Genomic DNA, 21475 nt, shown 5'->3' on the forward strand with positions numbered 1-21475 from the left:
GTTTTATCTTTATAAATCTTTGAATTTTCATATGCATCATTTCTTAATTCTTAAAGTTCATTTATTTGCAATTTTCTTAATTTAGATGCATCATCTAAATTAATATTAAATGCTTTAATTGCCCAATAAGCTTTATGTTCAAGTTCAACCGGTAAATGACAATGCTTACCAAAAACTAACCTATATGGTGACATCCCTAATGATGTTTTAAATGCAATTCTATATGCTCATAATGCATCAGTTAATCTTAAAGGCCAATCTTTTCGATTTGGATTAACTGTTTTTTCTAAAATTTTTTTTATTTCTCTATTTGCAAGTTCAACTTGACCATTACTTTGAGGATGATATGGGGTAGAAACTTTATGTGTAATGCCATATTTTCTTAACAAAGAAGAAAATGATTTATTCATAAAATGACTTCCTCCATCACTAATTATTGCTCTGGGTATTCGAAATCGGCTAAAAATATTTTCTTTTAAAAATTTTATAACAACTTTATGATCATTAGTTCTACATGCAATTGTTTCAATCCATTTTGAAACATAATCAACAGCGACTAAAATGTACGTATATCCAAAAGATAATGAAAATGGACCCATAAAATCTATCCCCCAACTATCAAATATTTCAATAATTATGATTGGATTTAAAGGCATCATGTTTCGTTTTGAAATTGATCCCATCTTCTGACAGTTTTCACAAGATTTGCAAAATAAATGTATATCTTTGAATAAAGACGGCCAATAAAATCCACATTGTAAGATTTTTGTAGCTGTTTTATTGGATGAAAAATGATCTCCACATGCTTCAGAATGACAAAATTTAATAACATTACTTACTTCATTGTCGGGTATGCATCGTCGAAAAATTTGGTCAGGACAATACTTAAATAAGTAAGGATCATCCCATTAAAATTTTTTAACTTCTATCAATAATATATTCTTATCCTGTGAATTCCAATGAGAAGGCATTTTATTTGTCACATGAAAATTTACAATGTTAGCAAACCAGGGCATAATAGTAGCATAAAACAACTGATCATCTGGAAAATTTTCATTTATTGGTATTTCATTATGAGATGATTCAGTCATTATTCTAGATAAATGATCGGCTACAACATTTTCTTTTCCTTTTTTATATTTAATTATAATATCAAATTCTTGTAACAATAAAATCCATCGTATTAATCTTGGCTTAGCATCTTGTTTATTTGATAAATATTTTATGGCAGAATGATCGGTGTAAACAATAGTAGTAGAACCAATTAAATAAGATCGAAACTTATCTAATGCAAATACTACTGAAAGTAATTCTTTTTCAGTAGTTGAATAATTTATTTGGGCACTATTTAAGGTTCTAGTAGCATAATAGATTGCATAAGGTTTTCCTTCTTTTCTTTGTCCTAACACAGCTTCTATAGCATAATCACTTGCATCACACATTAATTCAAATGGTAAAGACCAATCTGGAGGTTGTAAAATAGGTGATGTAACTAAAAGATTAATAATTTTTTTAAAAGCATTTTCACATTTCTGAGTCCATTCAAATTGTGTATCTTTTGTTAAAAGATTTGAAATTGGTTTAGATATTATGCTGAAATTTTTTATAAAACTTCTATAAAATCCTGCATGACCCAAGAATGATCGAACTTCTTTGACCGTTTTTTGTGATGTTAAATTAGCAATAACATCAACTTTGGCTTTATCAACTTCAATTCCTTTTTCAGATATCACATGTCCTAAAACAATCCCAGATTTAACCATATAATGACATTTTTCCCAATTTAAAACAAGATTTTTTTCTTAACATCTTTTTAATACTTCTTCTAGATTTTTAAGACAATTTTCAAATGATGTTTCCAAAAACAGTTATATCATCCATAAAAACTTCTACATATTCTTCAATCATATCACTGAAAATACTTAACATGCATATTTGAAAAGTAGCCGGAGCATTACATTAACCAAATGGCATTCTTTTAAATGCAAAAGTTCCGAAAGGACAAGTAAAAGTTGTTTTCTCTTGATCTTCTAATGATATATGTATTTGATAATACCACGAATACCCATCAAGAAAACACTAATAAGAATTTCCTGCTACTTTTTCGAGAATTTGATCTAAAAATGGTAGTGGGAAATGATCTTTTCTAGTTGCATCATTTAATTTTCTATAATCAATACACATACGCCAACTAGATGGAATCCTAGCTTGTAATAACTCTCCCTTTTCATTTTTTATAACAGTGATGCCGGACTTTTTAGGTACTACTTGTGTTGGACTTACCCATTTACTATCTGAAATTGGATAGATAATTCCAGCGTCTAATAGTTTTAATACTTCATTCTTAACAACTTCCTTCATATGTGGATTTAACCTTCTTTGTGGTTGTTGATATGTTTTAGCATTTTCTTCCAAGTGAATTTTATGTGTACAAATTAAAGGATTCATACCTTTTATATCTTTCAAAGTCCATCCAATTGCATTTTTATATTTTTAAGTAATTTAATCAAATCTTCTTCTTGATTTGGCAAAAGAGTGGAAGAAATTACAACAAGAAATGTTTTATTTTCACCAAGAAATACATATTTCAATTCTAATGGTAAAACTTTTAATTCAAGTTTTGTATTATCATCTTCTTTAAAATTATTTTTAGACTCAAAACATTCTATTGAAAAAACTTCAGATTGTTGATTTAAGTTTTCTTCTTGTATATTTTCTTCCACAATTGTTTCATTTTCATTATCATATTTATTTTCATTAATACTTGGTTGTTTACATAAATTGAACACATTAAGTTCTAGAGTCATATTTCCATAAGACAATTTCATTATTCCATTTCGACAATTAATTAAAGCATTTGAAGTTGCCAGAAATGGTCGTCCCAATATTACTGGAATTTCATTATGTACTTCTATTGGTTGTGTATCCAAAACAATAAAATCTACAGGATATATTAATTTATCAACTTGAACCAACACATCTTCTACAATACCTCTAGGTATTTTGATTGACCTATCCGCCAGTATGAGAGTAACAAAAGTGGGTTTTAATTCTCCTAAATTAAGTTTTTCATAAACTGAATAAGAAAGTAAATTCACATTTTCTCCCAAATCCAACAAAGCTTTTTTAATTTTATTTTCTCCAATAATACATGAAATTGTTAGACAACCAGGATCTTTATATTTTAAACTAGAATTATTTTGAAGAATAGAACTTACTTGTTCAGCCAAGAATGCTTTTATCTTCACATGCAATTTTCTCTTTACAGTACATAAGTCTTTTAAAAATTTTGCATAAGAAGGTACTTGTTTAGTAGCATCTAATAATGGAATATTTATCTTCACTTGTTTAAAAACTTCATAGATATCAGAATCACTTTTTTGTTTTTTATGATTTGTTAATGCATGAGGAAACGGTGGAGGTTTATTTGACTTATTTACTATTTCAGATGATTTATCATTCACCATATTATTCTTAAAATTTAAGGTATCATCATTCTCAAAAGTATCAGGATTATCATCCTTAATCTTTGATTTTAAATGATCCTTGTTTTCATTACTATATGGATCATTAACTATTTTACCACTTCTAAGGGTAATAACAGATTTTATTTGATCAATTTTTTCATTTTTTAATTCTTGATTTTGATTTTTAGGATTAGGTTGAGTTTGAGATGAAAATTTTCTTTTTTCATGAATATTAAGTGCAGATGCAAATTTTGCAAGAGTTTCTTTCAAATCACTCATAGGTTGACTGTTTTGAATATTGATATTGACTGTTTTGAATATTGATAGACTCTTGCTTTTGGATAAATGCATGAATTACATCTTCAAAGTTTTTTCTTGGAGGTGTAACATAAGGAATATAACCTTGATGATTTTGGTTATTTTGAAAATATTGTTGTGACGGTTGTGCATTATTATCATTCCTTCAACTAAAATTAGGATGATTTTTCCATCCAGGATTATATGATGGTGAAAAAAGATCTAGTATTGATTTTTTATAATTGTTAACATAATTTGCTTGTTCATGGAGACATTCTTTAAATGAAGGTAATGTTGGACAATCTTTTGTAGCATGATCATGTGTATCACATATATGACAAACAATTTCTTGAATACTTTTTAATTGACCACTCTTTTTCATTTTTAATGACTCAATTTTTCTTGCTAAAGATGCAAGTTTAGCTTGAATATATATATCATCTTTAAGATTATAGATACCACCCCCATTTGTTGAATTATTGTTTTTAGTTGTTGGTGGTTCTATTGTGCCTATATTATCCCAATTTTGAGCATTTTCTGCTAATGAATCCAAATATTCCATAGCTTCATTTGGGTTTTTATCTTCAAAAGTTCCATTACACATGAATTCTATCATTTGCCTATCATTAGGTATTAGACCTTCATAAAAGTGAGAAACTATTCTCCATGTTTCAAAGCCATGATGTGGGCATGTATTAAGTAATTCTTTATATCTATCCCAACATTGATAAAACGTTTCTCCTTGTTTTTGAGAAAAAGTTGTAATTTGTCTTTTAAAAGAATTTGTTCTATTGGAAGGGAAAAACTTTTTGAGAAATTGTTGTTGCATTTCTTCCCATGATCTTATTGAACTTGATCTTAAATTTTGTAGCCATGTTTTAGCTTTATCTTTTAAAGAAAAAGGGAAAAGCTTTAATCGAACTATATCCATGCTACAATTTTGATCATTATAAGTGTTACAAACTTCCTCAAATTCTCTTAGATGCAAATATGGATTTTCAGAATCTAAGCCATAAGATTTGGTAAAAGGTGAATAATTTGAGGTTTGAAGTTGAAATTAGATGCATCAGGAGGAAAAACTAAACAAGATGGTGCACTAGTTCTAATAGGGTTCATATGGTGCCTAAGTGTTTTTAATTGATCATGTTCTTGATTATTATTATTATTATTATTATTATTATTATTATTATTATTATTATCATTATCTTTATCTTGATTATTTGAATTATCATCCATGTTTAAATTATTTTCAGATACTCGAATAAGTCTGCAACTTTTTTTTCGACTCCAAATACTCATACAAAAAAAAAAACAACACAATACTCATAAATAAAACATAATTAACAAATATAAACTTAATTTATACCTCCCCGGCAACAGCGCCAAAAACTTGCTACTACTTAAATAATAATTCACCCAAGTGTAGGTTGTCTGCAAGTAATATATTTCGTAAGTACGAGATCGATCCTCAGAGAGGTTATTTTGAGTTTAAATTTATTAATTTATAGATTACCAAATGCAAGAATGAAGTTTACAAATTATAAATTTTGTCAAGGCTTGAGGATTTATTCTTGGTTTATGTAATATTGTTTAACTAAAAGTAAAACAAAAGAAATCACCATAAATAATGGTTCCAAGAAAATTAAACACACACATAATATAATATAGTTCCCACTATAGAAAATACCGAATTAACCGATATTTTATATATGTTACCTATGATTATAATTATAACTATATAAATAAATAATTGCATAAAATAAATGTTAAATTAAATCATTATATTTCATTTAAAACAACCGGCAGAGCCACGCTATTGCTTAAATGAAATATATTGATTTAATAAGTTAGTTGCGGTAAAGTAAAAGTTAGTTGCGATAAAGTAAATGTTAGTTGCGGAAAAGTAAAAGTTAGTTGCGAGAAAGTAAAAGTTAGATGCGAAAAATAAAAGTTAGTTACGATAAAGTAAATGTTAGATTGTTAGTTGTTAGTATTAAATCATAATATTTCATTTAGAACAACCGGCAGAGCCACGCTATCGTCTAAATAAAATATTATGATATTATTATATAAATATATATATATATATATATCTATATATATATATATAATAATAATAAGTGATGAAATATTTATTGTATCAAAATTAAACAACAAATCAAGATAACCACTTTAATGGTATCAAGCATTTGATGTAAATTGATAACAACAAATAATTCATTTTTATACCTACAATAAAAATAAGTTAGCTAAATGAAAAGAAATAAAGAAAGAATATACAAAATATAAACAATCTTACTTCACCAAGAATGCATCCTCTTCACCTTGACATAATAGATTTAGCTTGCCATAAGCTTACTTTTGATCAACACTAAAATATCACTCATAGTTGAGAACATGAAAGAAAATATATTGGAACTTAGAACTTTGATACACACTCACACTATATTTTACAATGAGATAGAATGATTCTCAAGCTAGCACAAGGCCCCTATTTATAGGCCAAATGAGAGAAAGTGTCAAAATTTTTATTAATGCCATTTAGTTGCAATAGTATTCTTTGTCTCCTCCAAGTTCAATTCCATGTCCCTTCTTTCAATGCTTTGTTCCACAACTTTAATCACCGAATTTGACTCTGCTCAAAATGGCAAACATCTGGGGAATTGTCAGTAGATGAATTTGGCCACTTGGTTCATCTCATTTGGTTAAATATTGAAATAGTTATGATTTTTTTACTATATGCTGGTCATAGTAAAAGTAAATTTGTCCTCCTTTTGATATTTGCACAATTTGATCATCTTAATGAACTTTTTAGGCAATCATGTCTTCTGCAAAGTTGTAGATAATTTCTCAAGAATTCCAAACATGTTTGAGTCACCTCCATTTGAATTTTCTAGCTTGAGTTATCATTATTTTACCAACACTTAGAAAACCTGAAAATAAAACATATTTAGTAAGACAATTAAATATAAACAAACAATACTAAAATAACATAATTTTATAATTTTAATGAAACTTAAATTTTAAAATACAGGTTTTAACATATAATAAATTATTAATTTTAAGTTTCATCAAGCTACTTTGTAGGATATCCAAAGAATTCTGTTGGATATTATTTCTATCATCCCAATGAAGTAAAAGTGTTTGTTTCAAGAAATGCCACTTTTTTAGAAAAGGAATTTCTATTAGATAGAAAATGCAAGATGATAGAACTTGAAGAGATTCAAGATACTCCCTCAAATACAGAAGTTAACCCATTTCCCAACAACCAGTAGTTGAAGTACAAGCTCCTAGAAGGTCGATAGGGTTATTAGACTACCTGCAAGATATAAGCTTCTTCATAAACAAAGCCATGATGAGAATTGTGTTGGAAAAGGTATTGACCTTCAAAGCAAGGCTGGTTGCAAAAGGTTATACTCAAAGGCAATGAATTGACTATGAGGAAACTTTTTCACCAGTTGCTATGTTTAAGTCCATTAGAATACTACTAGCCATAGCAGCATGGTATGACTATGAGATATTTCAAATTGATGTATAGACTGCATTCCTCAATGGAGACATCAACGAAGAAATTTATATGTCTCAACCTGAGGGATACACATCAGTGAGAAGTGAGCGTAAGGTATGCAAACTTCAGAGATCAATATATGGTCTCAAGCAGGCGTCAAGGAGTTGGAACCTCCGATTTGATAGCACTATCAAGGAATTTCGTTTTGCTAAAAAAATCCTGAGGAACCATGCGTGTACAAGAAAGTTATTGAGAGTGCAATGACATTTCTAAAACTTTATGTTGATGATATCCTACTCATTGGGAATGACGTAGGATTATTGCAATCAACTAAAGTATGGTTAGCAAGTAAATTCTCCATGAAAGACATGGGTGAAGCATCTTATGTATTGGGAATACAAATCTATAGAGATAGATAAAAGAGGATGTTGGGGCTCACCCAAGACACTTATATCGATACCATTTTGAAGCGATTCTCTATGGAAGTGTCCAAGAGAGGATACTTACCAATGTGTCATGGTGTTACTCTATCTAAAGCTATGTGTCCCAAAACTGATTAAGAGATAGAGATGATGACACGTACTCCATATGTCTCAGCCATTGGTAGTATCACGTATGGTATGATATCTACACGTCCTGATGTTGCTTACACTTTGAGTGTTACAAGCAGATATCAGGCGAACCCTGGTCCAATGCATTGGAAGGCCGTGAAAGATATTCTTAAGTACTTGAGAAGGACTAAGAACTTGTTCATGGTATATGAGGGTGGAGAATTAAAATTGGAAGGCTACACTAATTCTAGCTTCCAATGTGATGTAGATGATTCAAAATCGACCTCTGGTTTTGTATTCATGCTTAATGGTGAGGCTGTCTCTTGGAAAAATTCCAAGAAAGACACCATTGCGGATTCCACCACCGAAGCTGAATACATTGCTGCATCTGCTGCAGCCAAAGAGGCAGTTTGGATGAGGAATTTTGTCCAAAAGTTGGGCGTTATTCCTAATGGAGTTGATTCAGTCCCGGTGTACTGCGACAACACTGGTGCCGTTTCGCAAGCAGAGGAACCAAGGTCTCATCAGCGATCCCAACATGTAATGACGAAATTCTACATCATCCGGGAGATTGTGGGAAGAGGAGATATATCAGTCGAAAGAGTCCCCTCTGCAAATAATGTTGCTGATCCACTTATAAAGCCCTTTCCAGTACCATTGTTTGAGAAGCATCGCGAAGCGATGTGATTAAAGTTTATGGGTAGTTGACTCTAGGGCAAGTTGGAGATTGTTAGAGTATATGCCCTGCAAGCCAACTGTTGGCTAGGTATTTTATTGACTCAGTTGTAATAAATAATCTTTATTTTAATATAATTCATTATTTCATGGTTTGTTATTTCTTTATCAGTATACCCATGTGAACAACATAGATAAAGACCTTGATTATACTTTAATACAAATGAATCACAATTCGAAGCTGAAACTCATTTGTAAACACTGTATGATCTAAATTCGTTCCTAGTCGATTCAGCCACCTAAAACATGGATAAAGGTCGCCTGAGCTCGAGACTAGCATCTGTGATGTTGTGTACCGTGTTTCTTGGTAGGGGCATAGAGATGTCCAAACATGCAGATGGGTAGTCATATGATGATTATACCGAACAACCCTCTCTCAAACTTTCCAAGTGGTTATCATTCATCGAGAGGATAAGTCCGTGATTATGATTGTACACCATTAGCCCTTACGACCCGGGACAAGACTGGCTTTATATGCTAGAGCTGTGCTTTAACTCGTTTACCGGCTCCAGGAGAGTCGTCAGGTGGCATAATTGGGTGCAGTTGCGACACATATATGACTCACTGCATTGTAGTCTAGAATTCACTGCTCACCTACGAGTGTGGATATCTTATGTTGATTTGATGAAATAATAGTGCATGGAATCTCTGGCCAGAGTATGAGACGTACGTTGGAGAAGAAGTTCTCCAATAGTACATGCGATGCCACTTTTTATATGTTTCCCATAGTTATCGAATTATTATGCAACCCTCGATGAACCAATGGTTGCAGATTCGATCGGGATATATGAGATGAAGGGACCGTACTGTACGTTAGTAATAATCGAATGGTTCTTGCAGGCACTATAAGTGTTACCTAGGGATTCATAGGGAGATGCTACTAGACGCTCTTACCATGATTCGATGGGTTTAATCAGAAATATGATTTCTGACATTCTCATGATCAATTTTTGATACATAGAATGGGGGAAATTAAGGTAAGCCCGAATAAATGATAATGTCCTGAATCACAAGGAGTTATGAACCCACGGCTAGCTGTATCCCTGAACCATTGAAGGTCACACAAGCACTGGATCATTTGTTCCCGTTAAGAGAATAAATTCAAGGAGTTGAATTTATATTATGATATAGTAAATTCAAGGAGTTGAATTTATAACAATTAAATTTTGAGAAAATAAATTGAAGGAGTTAAATTTATGAGATAGTAAATTCAAGAAGTTAAATTTATGAAATTTGGAGATAATAAATTCAAGGAGTTGAATTTATAAAATTTGAGGATTTAATTTATTAAACTCAAAACTTGAGTTTATTAAATATTAAATTTTGGAGGTGATAAATTCAAGGAGTTGAATTTATAAGGGATTTAAATTAAATGTTATTGGTATATGTATAATGGGCTTGTAGGAGTACAAGACCAACATACATATTATTAAGGTTCTTAATTAGACTTTGAAAGATTAATTAATTAATTAAACTACTTGGAATAGAATAATTAATTGATTAAGCTCATTAAGCATTTAATTTAATTAATGGACCCTAAGCTTATATATGTGTATTAGGCTTAGGGTTAAACACAATTTATTCACAATTTTTGAAAAACCCTAGCCTCCAAGAGAAATTGTTTTTCGAAAATTCCTCCCTTCCCTTCACCAAAAATTTCGGCCATCACCTTGATTAACTTTAAGGATTTTTGAGCCGTCTCTCGTTTTAATTAAACTCTATGCAAAACTTCTTTCAAATTTTCTAGTGATATTTGGAAGAGGAACAAATGATCTAGTCGTGGACTTGATAGGAGGATTAAAGAAAGGAGATTTGAAGAAAATTCGTAGGGAATTCATCAAAAGCTATTTCCGCAAACCCCGAAATAGTTGGAGCCGTGTGAATCTTTCACCAAACCTATAAAAGTTTAACTCCCTATGAATGTATATTTTGAAACCATACGAGAGTCCAAAACATCTTGAATGTCAAGATCTAAAATTTTTAAAACTTCCGCTGCGTTTTGGACACGAGAAAACCGAGATCCAACATGGATGTGCGAGCACGACCCAAGGACCACACTTTTCCGCACATCACGTTTTTATGAGCTTTGAGCAAACATGATCAGTTTTACACGTTTTTCTTTATGGTATGCTGTTGGTTTTCAGGATTTTACTTGTTTCGTTTTATTCATGCATGATTGAGGTCCGAGTTGGCATTTTTAAATTACAGTATTTTTATTTTTAGATCGTTTACGATTAAGTTTTAAATGGCACATTTTTCAGAAGGGTTGCATGCATGCAAAATATTTAGATGTTTATTTTCAAAAATTTGAGCTTTAAAAAAAAATATATTTTCGAAAATGTGAGCTTTTGAAAATATATATATTTTTGAAAATATAGATATATATTTTCGCATTTTAATTTAGTAGATGTTTCAATATCTCAGGTCAAATTTATCAGCTGCTACATTCTTTGAGTATGGGCACACTGAAGGATCATACTAAGAAGGACTTGAAGAAGCTGACTAAGGATGTATCTGATTTATTCTCTAATGTGGAAAATATGAAAATAGAAGCAATTACAACCCCTAAACTGATCACTTCCTGGGAACTACTCATCAATCGGATAGACTTTATGCACACCACTCTGTCAAAGAAAATTGCTATTGTTCAAAATCATTTAGCTGAAGTTTCAGCTCAAGTAAGTTCAGCATTCGTTCTCTTCTCCAAAGTGACTGGTGTTGACAAAAAGGGGAAATAACCAAAGATGCCAGCATCAGAGACAAGAAAGAAGCACATTGAACGGACAAACCAACAGATAAAGGACCATATGAAAAGAAGACGAAGAGATGTCTGATATCAGTTACTTAGTCTAAAGAGCTCATGTATATAATATTTTCATTTTGAAATGTTTATACGAATCTGTAATTACCTCTTTCAAACTCAATCTGTACAAATGTGTACATTATTTTATCTACAATCAGTTTTAGGTTATCAGTTATATATCAAGAATATCAGATAATTCAGTTTAGTAGTTCAAAAATCTAAGTTTTATCATACACCGAGAAGAGGGAAATTGTTGGAATTTATAAGTTTCAGAGTTTGACAAACAAATCCGTAAAAGAACTGAAGAACAAAACTGAACCAGTTTAACTGAGAGGTCATAATTGAAAAGAGATTTACTAGACTTAAATGGATTAAGAACTGAAGTTATTAGGCTAAAGTTCTTATAAGAATAAACAAGTCTCGAAGCCCAGTAAACAGATTGAAGATCAGAACGGAAGACTTCGCAAAACCGAACTAAAATGACCTATCTCAACTGAAGTACTCAAACTGAGAAGACATAAGTTAGAACTGATTTAGTAACTGAACTGATCAGTCAACCAGTTTCACTCCTAATCAGTTGGCCACTTCATCAGTTGGATTTTGAACTACTCAGCAGACAAACTGATAGTCCGTACCAAAGCAGAATAGTATGATACATCGTACCTCTGTCAGAATAAAGTCTTCTACATGGACTAGAAGACGATTCAAAAGATATTAACTATTAAATGTGAAACATCTACCGTTTTAAGAAAGGGTAAATATTTTTTTTATTTTATAAAGCTCACATTTTCGAAAGAACGTTTAAACGTTTCGCATGCAACGCTGTACAAAAAAATATAACATTTAAAAATGATCTTAAATATTTGACAGTAAAAATAGTGCAGTTTAAAATAACCAAACTCATCCCAAATTCATACGTAAACATGAACCAATCAAAACATTAAAAATCATCAATGTAGGAGAGTATTCATTTCAACTCAATCTCATAGATTATAATGCGGAAAATATGCGGTCCTCGGATCGTGTCACAGCACCAGGTCTGCCTACTCAGAGTTCGGCACCTCCAATCCCCTCATCATTAAGCTCACCCGCATCACACACGCCTAGTGAGTCTAAAGAAGAAACACACCTGCACCGTTAATAGCAAATACATATATATAGCACACAGCAGTGAAAAATACCATATTCAACATACCTTTCATGATCTTTAAAATCTTAATGTAAACGTGTCATATGAAATCGTGACGTGTCAAAACAGCTCATCGTTAATCATCATTCACCATTAATAATTCATCATTCATCGTTTATCATTTATCGTTCATCATTCATCATTTATCATTTATCATTCATCATTCATCATTTATCGTTGGTGAATTCAGTTCATTAGAGGTGACTATCGTACATCATTCATCATTTACGATGGATCCATCATACAGAAAACCGCGGTACCCGGCGGCTGTCGGAAATCGGTGACAGAATTACCCGTCCACAGTGCCTAGGCCTCATCATGAGCATTTACATATACATCTTAAACATTTACATATATTTCGATAGTCACAACCAATTCCCGTCATTCAAACATTACCATTTTCATCACTTATAAAAATCATGCACCAATGCAATTTTTCTTAAATCCAAGCATGCGACGTATATCTTCATAAAATCTTAAAATCGTGATCATGATGCATGAACATTTAAAATATGGTAAATTTGTACTCAGGGCACTGCCAGAACCAAGATCTCACCCTGGGTGCAGAATGACCATTTTGCCCCTGGAAACACAAAAATTATCATTTAACCCCTGAACCTCTAAAATTGACCCGAAACTTACCAAACTCCTTAAAATATACCGAAACATATTTAAAAACATTCTTAGACGTAAACTCGAGCCCATGATACGTCTTAACAAATTCGTTTTTAAAAAACTTGAACCGGGGTCTCGGTTTTAATCCGAACCAACTCGAAATTAGCCGAATTTTACTAAACTTAAAACATGACTAAACTACACCAGATCAGACTTGAATTCACCCAATACAAACCACATAGCACCCTAAAAACCCTGCTGACATACTGCTGAAAATTTCAGCAAGTGCGCCTCTTCCCTAATGACCCAACTCTCCATTGATTCGTTCCTAGCCTAGACCCAATGAACCCACCATGGCTCGGTCTCCCCTAAACCCTCTCAAGACTCCTCTGGACTCAAAGACAACACAACTCCAGCCCCCTTGCAGCCCACACATCAAGCCTACACGCTAGGACCCGAACTCCCCATTACCACGAGCTCCCTTGCTTATGTTTGATCGTGTTGTACAAGAGTTCAGACCAGCGGGGTCAGGGCTCTCCCAGGTAATGGTCCTGACCCATCAAGGGCAGATCCAACGCCTGGAATCACACTTACACCACTGGCTTCCCTCCATAACCCATGATCTCACCGATACCATCCCAAACCCACCGATCAAACCTAAAATCTCTCACACCCTCTCGACCATCTGTGACTCCAGCAGCTATACCCCTTGAACTCTTGACAGAAACAATTCTGAAACCTTGCACCAGCAGCCCTTTTACAACAAGATTCATAAAAAAAATGAGTTGTACGAGAAACATGCACAAAACCGATACCAATGATACACCCATACGATATCATGCAAGATGTACAAAAGCTTTATCTTTGGCACACACAAAACCACATATATATGACGAGTGTGATGAGAAAAGAGATTACACAGCGTGCCTTGGTGATTATAATTGGCCACACGATCGAAGACACACGGTCGAAGGGAAGAATTTTGCTTGAAATGAAAAATGGAAGCACCGAGCTCTTTGCAGCAACAATGACCGAGAATGATTGTGAGTGGAAGGAGTTGGCGGTTGAGTGGAGGATGATTACGTTTATAGAAACGCTTAAAGAGTCATTTAGTGTTAGTTATGTTGCTAACAATTAATTCATGGGCCTAAAAATAGCATTTTAAAAATTTTAACAGAGTTTTAAGCTCAATAAGCTTAAAATTAGGCCCAATGAATCCAAACACGCTCTCGAAAAATTTTTCGTGTTGGAAAGTTCTTAAAAATATTAGCCGAAACCTCGAAACGTCTCCAGATCCGATAAAATTTATGTACCATTAAAAAAAATCTCGTGGGTAAAAAATACCCAAAAATTCCTATTTTTGAAAAATACACTTAAAAACATTTTAAATTAATTTATAAAAATAAGTCGTGTAGTAAAATAATTTTTCCTGAAAATTCTCCGGTCTCCGTTCCTCGTTCGAGCGTGGAATGCACCTAGAAACCCTAATGCATGAACTTTTAAAAATTTCATGAATTAAATTCTATCATGCGTGAATTATGCATAAAATGCATAAAAAAAATTAAAACAATTTAATAAAATAAACATACATTTTATGCTTTAAAATAATTTAATAAAATAACAAAGAAATTTAATAATTTGCATGCATGTGGTTTACGTGGACTTTTCGATTTTCGGGATGTTACAATCTTCCCCCCTTAAATTGAATTTCGTCCGCGAAATTCGCTTATCCTCGATGAACAAAAGTTTAGACTCTTAATTCTAATATCCCAATAGTCCACGATTCCGCTGCGCTACTCTGATAAAATAAGTGTTAAGCTGTCCTTACATCTCTTCAGTCCCGATAAACTCTATCTTCTAAATCCTCGTTTGCGAAACTCAACTTATAACGACCCATGGCGACCTAGTTCCATTTTTCTATGATCTCGAATTTCAACTTTTCTCAAACTTCCCAATATTAGAAATGGCAATCCGAATTTTATTGCGTCTTACTTTTCTTATACTATACCCGTAATGTTCATTGACTTATTACATTTGTATTTATGAAGTTCAACATAAGAAACCTTAGCACCAAAATTTACTGATCGACTTCTATCATTAGTATTACACTTAGAAGTTAAACCATATTTCAACTTCATAATAATATTAACCTAATATCCTTGAATCGAATCTTGTCTTACGACACCAAACTTACGTCACTTAATTATTTAAGAGTACATCCCAAATACTAAATTGTTGGAAATCTTAAATTTCGAGTAGTGATAACCCATAACACCCAAAATATACAATATCAATCTTCTACCTAAATAATAAAATCATTCTAGCACCAATTACATGCTTAAACTATTATCTTCCCAATTGCAATAGAGTTGAGGCCTATGACTCTTAGACATTCCTCATTGGAACGAATATCGCATTATTACGTATTCTTAATTCTTAATTAATTCTAGCATAATAAACTTAATAAGTTATCCTATTGTAGCATTAAACTAACTCTAATAATTCAACTTCGCTTATAATCCATATACTTCAAGTATTCCCACATCAATATTTTAGTTTTCTTACTGGATAAAGTAAAAAAAAATTTAATATTCGTTCATTTGCATCGTATGTTGAACACAACTAATTCCCTTTTATTTTGTTTCACCCAAATAATTTTTTTTCCCGTACGAACACCTATTTCATAAACGTAAAATTCAAGCTTATGCAACCCAAATAATATTAGATAACATAATTCCAACGCAAATATTCACTTATTTTAAAGTTTATTAATGATTTTTAAAAAAATAATTTCCTCAAGAAAAGTTGTCTACCTCAATTCTTACATACGTATATCGATTAACCTAACCATTAAACATACCAAACCGTCTAGAAAAATTTAACCCCAACAAAGATATATATTTAAATCTTAAGATCATGATTAAAACTTATGCTACATCAAACCTTAAGTTCCCAAAAATAAGTTAATTTAAAGTCTAATATTATAACTTAACCAAATGATCACTTTACCTTAAATTGTTATCACTCTAAATTCTTAATTTTTCACAGTATTAATTCACTAGCGCTTAAACTTTCAAGCCCAATTTTGATTTATCCTACGAAGCCCTTGATTACCATTCCTTATAGCAGTATAATCAAGATATCTCAAGGCTCTAAATATCCCTTCAAGCCTAAATCAGCTAAAATTCCTATTATTTAAATCATTCAATTCTCATTTACTGTTAATCTGGTTGCCAAATTTCTTAAAATTTGAAAAATTAATTCTTAATTTCCTCGAATATTATCCGATTTGTCCTTAATCTCGAGAATACAATAATTACCATAAGTACTTGACGTTCCTAATCCCATTTTATAGGTTTCTCGTAACATAAAGTTCAATAATTTTAAGCTTATTAAACTCAAAATCAATTCCCATAACCTTGAAAAATTACTAATTTAACCCAAGTGTTCCTCAAAAGTTCAAATTTAATCCTCAAAATTTTCGGAATTTTCAATTCAGTCCATAAAGTTCTCGAAAATTACATTTTTGGCCCTACAACTTTTCGAAATTTGCATTTTTGTCCCCACGAAATTTTCGGCTTGGCCTCAATAAACCTTGAAATTCTCGAAGCTCAAAATTTAATCCCAAAATTTAGTAAATTCGAAATAGTCCCTTAGAATTTTATTGTTGCACTTAGGTCCTCAAATTATTGGTTAATACAGTTAAGTCCTTAAAATTCTCAATTAATGCAATTTAATCTTTAAATCTAACTAGGTAGAGCATGCACCCTAAGTAAATTCTACGTTTTATACTTCCAAAGATCGTCGTAGTCTTCGAACTATTATTCCTTAAATGGAATCCTAAAAATTTAATTCAACTAGTAGCCACGAACCATCAATAATTTCTAAGAAAATCTACAAGTCTCAAAAGCATTCATAATCTTCATGATGAACTCATGCCCATAAGCAAAAGATCAGCACTACTAATCCAAAAATTAATATAGTCAAATAATTTCCAACTTTTCCTAATGCCCAATAGCAAAATTCTTATCAAGTCCAATTCCACTACAAAACCGCATGCATGAAAATCATATAATTTCTTGTTTCATGTCGTAACATGCATAAAAATTTTAAAGTGTCTAATCTCAAAACATAACGACATATAAACATGTACTGCAAAGCATATACCATGTAAACATGCAGGTGATAGCATTAAAAACATTTAAATCATAAAATCTTACGGACTTGAGGCTTGAAGACTGAGCTGCAGAAGCTGGTGGTGGCACAACCCTAAACAGGACCCTTGCTCTGATACCAACTGAAACATCTACCGTTTTAAAAATGCGGAATTTTTTTTTTAAAATTTTATAAAGCTCACATTTTCGAAATAACGTTTAAACATTTCGCATGCATGCGCTGTACAAAAAAATATAACATTTAAAAATAATCTTAAATATTTGATAGTAAAAATAATACAATTTAAAATAACCAAACTCATCCCAAATTCATACGTAAACATGAACCAATCAAAACATTAAAAGTCATCAATGTTGGAGAGTATTCATCTCAACTCAATCTCATAGATTATAATGCGAAAAATATGCGGTCCTTGGGTCGTGTCACCGCACCAGGTCTGCCTACTCAGAGTTCGGCACCTCCAGTCCCCTCATCATTAAGCTCACCTGCATCACACATGCCTAGTGAGTCTAAAGACTCAACACACCTGCACCATTAATACATAGCACACAGCAGTGAAAAATACTATATTCAACATACCTTTCATGAACATTAAAATCTTAATGTAAACGTGCCATATGAAATCGTGACGTGTCAAAATAGCTCATCATTAATCATTAATCATTCATCATTCATCGTTTATCATTTATCGTTCATCATTCATCATTCATCATTCATCATTGGTGAATTCAGTTCATTAGAGGTGACTATCGTACATCATTCATCATTTACGATGGATCCATCATACAGAAAACCGCGGTACCTGGCGGCTGTCGGAAATCGGTGACAGAATTACCCGTCCACAGTGCCTAGGCCTCATCATCAGCATTTACATATACATCTTAAACATTTACATATATTTCGATAGTCACAACCAATTCCCGTCATTCAAACATTACCATTTTCATCACTTATAAAAATCATGCACCAATGCAATTTTTCTTAAATCCAAGCATGCGACGTATATCTTCATAAAATCTTAAAATCGTGATCATGATGCATGAACATTTAAAATATGGTAAATTTGTACTCAGGGCACTGCCAGAACCAAGATCTCACCCTGGGTGCAGAATGACCATTTTGCCCCTGGAAACACAAAAATTATCATTTAACCCCTGAACCTCTAAAATTGACCCGAAGCTTACCAAACTCCTTAAAATGTACCGAAACATATTTAAAAACATTCTTAGACGTAAACTCGAGCCCATGATACGTCTTAACAAATTCGTTTTTAAAAAACTTGAACCGGGGTCTCGGTTTAATCCGAACCAACTCGAAATTAGCCGAATTTTACTAAACTTAAAACATGACTAAACTACACCAGATCAGACTTGAATTCACCCAATACAAACCACATAGCACCCTAAAAACCCTGCTGACATACTGCTGAAAATTTCAGCAAGTGCGCCTCTTCCCTAATGACCCAACTCTCCATTGATTCGTTCCTAGCCTAGACCCAATGAACCCACCATGGCTCGGTCTCCACTAAACCCTCTCAAGACTCCTCTGGACTCAAAGACAACACAACTCCAGCCCCCTTGCAGCCCACACATCAAGCCTACACGCTAGGACCCGAACTCCCCATTACCACGAGCTCCCTTGCTTATGTTTGATCGTGTTGTACAAGAGTTCAGACCAGCGGGGTCAGGGCTCTCCCAGGTAATGGTCCTGACCCATCCAGGGCAGATCCAACGCCTGAAATCACACTTACACCACTGGCTTCCCTCCATAACCCATGATCTCACCGACACCATCCCAAACCCACCGATCAAACCTAAAATCTCTCACCCTCTCGACCATCCGTGACTCCAGCAGCTATACCCCTTGAACTCTTGACAGAAACGATTCTGAAACCTTGCACCAGCAGCCTCTTTACAACAAGATTCATAAAAAAAATGAGTTGAATGAGAAACATGCACAAAATCGATACCAACGATACACCCATACGATATCATGCAAGATGTACTAAAGCTTTATCTTTGGCACACACAAAACCACATGTATATAACGAGTGTGATGAGAAAAGAGATTAAACAGCGTGCCTTGGTGATTATAATTGGCCACACGATCGAAGACACACGGCCCAAGGGAAGAATTTTGCTTGAAATGAAAAATGGAAGCACCGAGCTCTTTGCAGCAACAATGACCGAGAATGATTGTGAGTGGAAGGAGTGGAGGATGATTACGTTTATAGAAACGCTTAGGGAGTCATTTAGTGTTAATTATGTTGCTAACAATTAATTCATGGGCCTTAAAATAGCATTTTAAAAATTTTAAAAGAGTTTTAAGCTCAATAAGCTTAAAATTAGGCCCAATAAATCCGAACACGCTTCCGAAAAATATTTCGTGTTCGAAAGTTTTTAAAAATGTTAGCTGAAACCTCGAAAAGTCTCCCGATTCGATAAAATTCACGTACCATTAAAAATAAAAATCATGCAGGTAAAAATACCCAAAAATTCTTATTTTTTAAAAATACACTTAAAAACGTTTTAAATTAATTTATAAAAATAAGTCGTGTAGTAAAATAATTTTTCCTGAAAATTCTCCGGTCTCCGTTTCTCGTTCGAGCGTGAAATATACTAGAAACCCTAATGCATGAACTTTTAAAAATTTCATGAATTAAATCCTATCATGCGTGAATTATGCATAAAATACATAAAAATAATTAAAGACAATTTAATAAAATAAACATACATTTTATGCTTTAAAATAATTTAATAAAATACCAAAGAAATTTAATAATTTACATGCATGTAGTTCACGTGGACTTTTCGATATTCGGGACGTTACAAAATGCATTCAATGTGACCGTTGGAATCAAAGATTATTTATAGCTCATAAGTTCGGTTGAAGAAGGGTTACGAGACTTGAACGAAATTATCAGTTATTTGCGATTTACTCTCTAGATTATTCAGTTTACAAATCGCATTTACTAGAGCTATTCAGTTATGAAACTGATAAGAAAAGAAGATAAGCTAAGAGTTCCAGTTTGGCGTTGTATAAGTCCAACTGAAGTGGGTTATTACAAATCTTTGTAATCAATCAAAGTCTTTTAGTGAAATCATGTCCTTGAGATAGAAGTGGTTGATGTAAGAGCAGTTGGAAACTGCGAACTTCCATAAAATTCTTTGTGTTAATCATTCTATTCGTTCTGTTTTAAATACTGATAGGGTCGGTTGATAGGTTGAAATGTGTTTAGAAGGGGGTTGAATAAACACTCACGATTTATGTAATATTTTCGAATGAAGTGTCAGTTCTGTGACAAACTGAAACTAGGAATCTTGTCAGTCAATGACAATCAGTTTAACTGATAACATTTGCGGAAATAAACTGACTGAAAGTTAGAATAAATAACTAAAGTAATAACACGAAGATTTATGGATGTTCGGAGAATGAAATAACTCCTACGTCACCCCTTCTATTACAAGGATAGGATATGCACTAAAAGACTTTGATCGATACAAAGATTGTACAGACCCACTTCAGTTTGGACTTAACACTGCCAAAACTGAAACTATTTATTTGCTAAATAACTCACAGTTCTTCAACCGAACTTAGCACAACTGATCTAGATAAGATCAAATAAACTAATAAAACTATTTGTGCTTGTAAGCTCGATAGATAGCCTCAAATGCTATAGATAAATCAGATAAGTGTGTGCTTTTGATTTTTGAATGAGAGATATGAATTCAGCAGGGTAACAGCAAGCTTGAGAATAGATAGATCGATTGTTTTTTTGCTCAACTGCTCTTCTCACCTATTTATAGGCTTCTCTTCAACGGTAACATTAAATATAATTTGTGTCATTATATCCGTTGACTGCCACGTCAATATTCTTCTGACAATCGTACACTGTAAGATCTAAAATGCGGCGTTCCACTACGAGTTGCAATGTGCTTTGTACTGATGTATGTTGAATGTCCTTTTCAACTGATGACGTGTAGAGCTGAATGATCAGCTGATAAGTAAACGCTGGTAAGCTCTCAACTGAATATATCAACTGATCAGTCAGGTTGTCTTTGATAGTTCAGTTCAGCTGGTTTCAATTGCCTTCGATAAACTGTTAATCTTCAGTTAGGCAACTTGTAAGTTCTT

General features: G+C 32.7%; 1 non-coding gene across 1 annotated transcript; it reads left to right on the forward strand.

Annotated features, from left to right (window-relative positions):
- The first annotated feature begins 4438 nt into the window (after positions 1-4438).
- Positions 4439-4547, forward strand: LOC142523530 (small nucleolar RNA R71). The gene has a single exon (XR_012814719.1). It is a non-coding gene; the product is annotated as a small nucleolar RNA R71 (small nucleolar RNA).
- Positions 4548-21475: the final 16928 nt, after the last annotated feature.

Source organism: Primulina tabacum, chromosome 13, assembly GCF_025594145.1.
Source record: "Primulina tabacum isolate GXHZ01 chromosome 13, ASM2559414v2, whole genome shotgun sequence".
Lineage (NCBI taxonomy): Eukaryota > Viridiplantae > Streptophyta > Magnoliopsida > Lamiales > Gesneriaceae > Primulina > Primulina tabacum.